Source organism: Strix aluco, chromosome 9 (assembly GCF_031877795.1).
Source record: "Strix aluco isolate bStrAlu1 chromosome 9, bStrAlu1.hap1, whole genome shotgun sequence".
Taxonomy (NCBI): domain Eukaryota; kingdom Metazoa; phylum Chordata; class Aves; order Strigiformes; family Strigidae; genus Strix; species Strix aluco.
Window position 1 is genome coordinate 30,771,925 of NC_133939.1, and position 6,032 is coordinate 30,777,956.

At 43.5% G+C, this 6,032-nt stretch overlaps 1 protein-coding gene across 1 annotated transcript in view; it reads right to left on the reverse strand.

Annotated features, from left to right (window-relative positions):
- Positions 1 to 5,775, reverse strand: part of ARHGEF26 (Rho guanine nucleotide exchange factor 26) — an 81,656-nt gene extending 75,881 nt beyond the window's left edge. The window contains exon 1 of the mRNA XM_074834412.1: positions 5,691 to 5,775. The gene's annotated coding sequence lies outside the window, so the exon portion shown is untranslated. The remainder of the gene's footprint in view (positions 1 to 5,690) is intronic.
- Positions 5,776 to 6,032: the final 257 nt, after the last annotated feature.

The following is a 6,032-nucleotide window of genomic DNA, read 5'->3' on the forward strand; positions in this document are numbered from 1 at the left end:
GAAAATTGAGACACAGGAACAATCTAAATGAGCACTGTAGAACGGCTTTGCACACTACAGAAAACCTGTAAATATTCAATAAGCATGCTATAGAAAAAGAATTTTTGCTTTTCTTGCCATTTGAAGTCGCCCACAGGTATGACCTTAGTTCTCTGGCAGTTTCAAATGTCTCTCAAAGGTTCACCTGAACTAGCTTGCACTTTGCCTTTTTTTTCCCCACAGGACCCATATTCTTAAACAGAACAGTGATCTAGCACAGATGACAAGCAGCAGTATCTATGGGTGTGTCTCACTAGGCTGCTACAAATTTACAGAAGCATCCTTTGAGACAGAAAACCCCAAATTGTTAACAGAATAGCCACCAGCTGATTTGTATGGTTTTGGTCCCATTTCATACATCATACAATGCATTTTATGGTACCAAAATCATGAGGTTAAATGAAATTCTTTGAACTTTTTATAAATGATTTTGGTATTTCAGGGGGAAAAAAACACCTTTTTGTGGCATTTTGGAGAAAATATGATTTAGAATTTTTACAGTGTTTTAGAATTTTCTTCTCTCCACAGGGCTATGGTGAAGGACACACAGTATCATCAGATACGTGTACTACTCACTGTATAAAACAAACAGCCCAGAGATAATTTAACTGGGGTTTTTCACCCCCGTATCCACAGGCAGCCAAAGGCAGCCCTGTTCCCATCACACTCCTGCACCCCCTGGGTGCCAGTTGCCCTGAGCCGGTGGCTGGGCTGGGAGAAGAAGGGATGGGGTGAAGATGCCACCGGCGGGTCCTGTGGCTGCTCCCACCCGCCGGGCAGCACCTTCCATCCCAGCAGCGGAGACACCTCAGCTCCTGACCTGTGGCACACAGAGAACGCAGGAATGCTGCTTTAACCTTACTAAAAATGATTTATGCTTTCCGCATCAGGGGAGCACACAGACAGCCCAAAACGGGGAGTTGGTCAGCAATGGTCTGAAACAGGACCTTCCCAGGCTTAAACTGGTCAAGTGGGGGATCCCCCACCCCCAGTTTCTGGCAGGGTCCAGAATAATTCACCCAGTTATGTAGTTTTGTTAAGAACTACATAGGGAGGTATCATGGAACTTGCACCAAACCCAAACCCAAATGACATCTGGTCCTGCGAGGCTTCCAGTGCAGTACGACAGGCTTGAGAGCGTGAGATGGATTCTGAACATCCAGCACTGAATACTTTAGTGGGGAGGGAAAGTGCAGGGCCTTGCAGATTACAACCACAGCTTTAGGAACGGCAAAGTGTCAGGGATTTTTATTGCTTTTGGTGAAAATTAAATAAAGGCAGCAAATCTCTTAAAAGAACTAGCAGAAAACTCATGGCAGAATATGGCCTCACATGTTTATCCCGTGTCTCTCCAGAAGTACTTGGAGCAGTTGCCATGTGTAAAAGCAAGCCAACCAGCTATTTTTAAACTCACTTGATTCAACACATATGGGCTGAATTCTGTTCGAAATAATGACCTTCTGATGTAGTTATTGAAATTGCCACTAGACAGAGCTGTTCATCTTATTTTTAACCTCAGAAATATTTGTAAGCCCAGTGATGTGCTAGAAATCGAAGAGGAGTTTGTATTACAGACTGCTTCAGAAAAATGGCACATGACTGTAACAACTGCATGGCATTTGCAGCCAGGGTTCTAGTTTTTGCACCACACTATATATAATCTTGTCACCAGAGCCGAGGGCTGCATCTGCGCCTCATAAATCCCCTAGTCATTCACCAAGAGCTAGGGATAAAGAGATGACAGATGAAAAAAACCAAAACTGTTTATTCCTTGATTAAACTACAGTGTATGTGGTGGACTTGAAAATAAGCAAAACATCTGGAGATCTAAAAGCACTGTGACAAGTCCCTGACTGTAGAGTTTACTGGCACATACATTTTGCCAGAATTTTGGAAAGGTGCAAACAACAGTACCTTTGAAAAACAGAGAAGTTTTAATTCCAGGTAGCTAACACATATTCAGAAGGTCATTAAGCGTGAGTTCCAGAAGACTGGATTCAATGATTAAGACAATGCAAACTTGTTAAAATACAATATTGTAGTTTAAGCACTAGGAAACAATATGTCTTACTGTGTATGCTTCAGTACCCATGTGCTCCACTGCCCATCATAAAGTAGCAGTCCCTCCTGTCAAGTAATGCAGAAATTACCCCAGAAATTAAATGCTTGTTGACATCCGTGGAGCTATGCCAGTTTATATCAGCCAGTTACCTGGCCTTTTCTGATAAATTTAGGGTAAACCACATCTTCTTTAAAGAAAAGCAAGCACTCATTTTAGAAGGAAGCAGAGAGAGAGATTAGCATTAGCACTGGTTCTCCTGGGCTCACACCCTGATTTGCATTGCAGGCAACCGGGAGCAGGAATTTCTGGAATTTCTGCAGCTGTAGGTACAGCATTGATTTCATCTTGTGATTGTGACTTAAACAGCTGTGAAGCCACAGCCAGCTCTTGCAGGCCAGCGTTCCTGTACAGCCCACGTATAGAACAGGCTTGGTGTAAGCATTACGAAGTTTTAATTCATTTCCCTGCTGGTATTGGGCATGGGTTTCTAGGTTCCATTTCAGTGTCAGGCACAGTAAGTGTTGAGGCAGGTAACTGCCTCTGCTAGACCAGGGACTCTAAGGACATGTAAAGGCTACAACAGGACTTAAACTGTCTACACATCCCACTTCAGGACCTTAGGTAATGCATTTGTTGCTTAAGAAAGTACCTGGAAAACCTCTGGTTCTTTCTTCTCACTTACTCAGCTAAATCTTACTTTCACACCCTGTCAAGCCTTGCCTTGGTCCCAGACCAGTGTCTCCTCCCAGCGAGCTGCACACTCCTCCGGCACAGCTGCGCAGGGCAGCCGCACAGCAGCCCACAGGAATATACCGTTAATATCTCATTTTCCCCCAAACCACCGCTCGCCAATACAGGCAGCCGAGTGACTTAAAAAGAGTGATGCAAGATGAAGCTGGAGAACAGCAAGTCCTGCTGTGTGAAAACCAGCCCGTGGTGGCAGAGGTCCACCAGCGCCCGCCGTAACTCTGCCTGGCCGTGGAAGGGCGCCTGTAAGCGTGTCAGGTACACGGCACTGTGCCCACCGCGGCAGCCCCTGCCTCCAACGCTGCCCCTGTAACTTACAGGGCTCCTGGCAGCATTAATCCCTGTCATTTTGACGCTAACTTTGTTTGACAAAGCAATTAGAGATAGCTTTGAGATTTTTAGGACTCCAAAATATTACTGTATTTTTAAGGCACAAGTGAATATTACATCAAGTAAATTTTTCTATGACGCTTTAGCATAAAGTTGTGTGGATTTTTTGAAAGATACTTTTTACAAGTCTGCAGTTGCATTTGTATTTCAAATGCCAATCGAACCCAGGCTTCTTCCCCATTTATCCTCCTACCATACTAAAGTCACGCTCAGCGATAACCAGAGGTGAGACAAAAGTACTCAGTCTGACCTGGGGTTCCTTACTCGCCTTGAACAATAAACCAGGCACTGAATACAGTTTGGTTTTGCTCTGTCATCATTATTTCGCCCCTCAAACACCACTGGGACCCGAGGCCAAGACACACACGCCCTGTGCCAGTACTGACGCTCGCAGGGCAGAGTGGGGTGACGGCGGAGCGGCGTTGGCTCAGGCGGGGAGGAGCAGGTTACGGCAGACATGGCAGGTTCCTGCTCTCTGCCCACTCAGGACAGAAGAGCTGAACTCCACCTTCTGCCCCCGGGCAAAGTACGGGGGCACAGCCTAGCTATTAGCACATTAAAGGAGGCTAAATTAGAATTTGCAATTTCCAGCACTAATTATTTCTGTAAAGCTTCTGAACTCAGTGGCACTTCTTGAACCTATTACCTCCTCACCTCTTGCAGAATTTTTAGCGGAAAGCAGTTAAGTCATATTCAGGTGGAGATTAAAAAAAGGGAACAATGATCCCTTTGTCAGTTCCTCTGATGATCTTTGAACACTGGCAAAGGATTAGTCAGATTCTGAAGATGTGTAAGGAGAAAGAAGCGTCTGCAGGTGTAAAAGAAACATTGCAAGAAGGATGCAGACGTGGGTACACGGCCCATAGGATCGAGAGGCAAAACTGTTGCCACAGCCAAATACAGAAGCCTGGGGCATTCTGGGTGGACAGACAGACTGAAGGAGACAGAATGAGGTACAAAAGAAAATTTGTTCTGCATTACTAGCAAAACCTAAAAAACCTTAGAAAAGGCTTCACAAGAGCAGTATGAACTTGTTTCTTAATTGAAAGTTTTTTACTCCCTAGCAAGAATTTGAAGACTGGAAATCAACTCTCTCTTCTGTTCCCTCACCCCCTTTCCCCCAAATGCCAGAAAAACTCTGTGGTATTGACTTGGAGTCTGTTCATGTTAAACTCTAACATGATTCTGAAACTGTTTTCATTTCAGCTGCCTTTGGTTCTCACTCTCGTATTGCCAAAGCTGAAACCAGGACACACAGCCATCATGGGATAAAACCCTCGGGGTCTTTGAATACAGGTGATCCAAATGATTTTGTGCCTTTTGCAATTCAAAAATGTGATTTTTTTTTTTTTAAAGCCTTCAAGCACCTACATTTTTTAAGACATCCATTACTTGTAATGAAATTAGAGGCCAAGGCCAGATCCAGTTCTTTCAGATTAATGGGAGACCTTTCCTGAACATGTATCATTCTGACCTACTGTCTGGAAAGGACAATTAGAAAAGGTAGAGAGGACAGCTGCATATTTACTCTCCTACAACCCCCCTTTTTTAAAAAAAAAAAAAAAAAAAAAAAAAAGAACACAAATTCCCCCTCCCCACACACATCCTGTGAAGATCTATCTGACACCGTTAAGGTCTCTTCTCACTGCTTTGCCCAGGAATTATGAGGCTTCGTGCAGTTTAACTCTGGAACCTGCCATTTCTCCATAAGGAACCCGCAGTCTCCACTCTGTTGTTTCCTGTCTAGCTCTGAACCTTGCCTCTGTAAATGAGTAACTCTGTGTATCTCAGTCGCCTGTGCAGACAAATACCTACTGACTGCGAGGAGCTCTGATCTCACGGGGATGGGAACGTAACTGTGAGAGGCCGGACAGACTGAAGTAAAGTTCAGCCTTATTCAATCACAGGGATCATTCCTATTCCTTCTGCCTCTGCCCGGCGTTTTTATCTCTGTTGCCATATTTTTGTGGAGGTTTGTGAAAACAAATTTTAAAACTGCTAATGCTAGTGCCAAAGCCATTTGCACATACAATCTTTTGAAAAACATACTCGGAAAAATGACCTTGGAAAGAAAGTTAGATATTGCAATATGGACACAGTGAACTTATTTTCTTCATACGTACCCAAGGCATCAGATGTTCATAAACTTCAAGGAAAATACACGTTGCGGATATTTTGGCTCTGTGACATTGCCAAAAACATCAGAACAGAAGGTTGTTTATTATCATCACTTAAAACAGTAACTCAGGAGTAAGAATTGACTTTACCTGGAACATTCCTCCTTTTTTATTTGAAATTAATCTACTGCTCTGTTTTTCAAAATTTGATCAAAGGACAGAGTATAAACAAACATCCCCTCACATGCTAACTAGGGAAGAAATGTTTCACTTTGTTCTAGCTCCTTCATCCTCTGCAACAGCTCAATGGAACTATGTCAGGAATTCAACATTACCTTGTGTGCCCAGGACCTGCTCTCCTGAAGCACAGTTCTGCTGTGGGACTTCTGTGAGGACACGAACTCCCAGCACTTGGGTTTCAGTCGCAAGGACTCACTATAAAAGCAGAAGAGGAGATTACATCATCAGCAAAAGGAAATTATTAAAAACACTTAACTCTCAATTGTGTAAGCATTGTGTGATAATCTGGCTGCAAACAAAAACCTTGCAAGCGGTTTAGAAAGTTACACATTCCCTTTCTATTGGGTTATGGGTTTTTTGCATTAAGATCATATGGGTATTTGAGGAAATCTCAGTCACAGCGACAAAATCTCATTTGTAATATAAGTATCTATTGT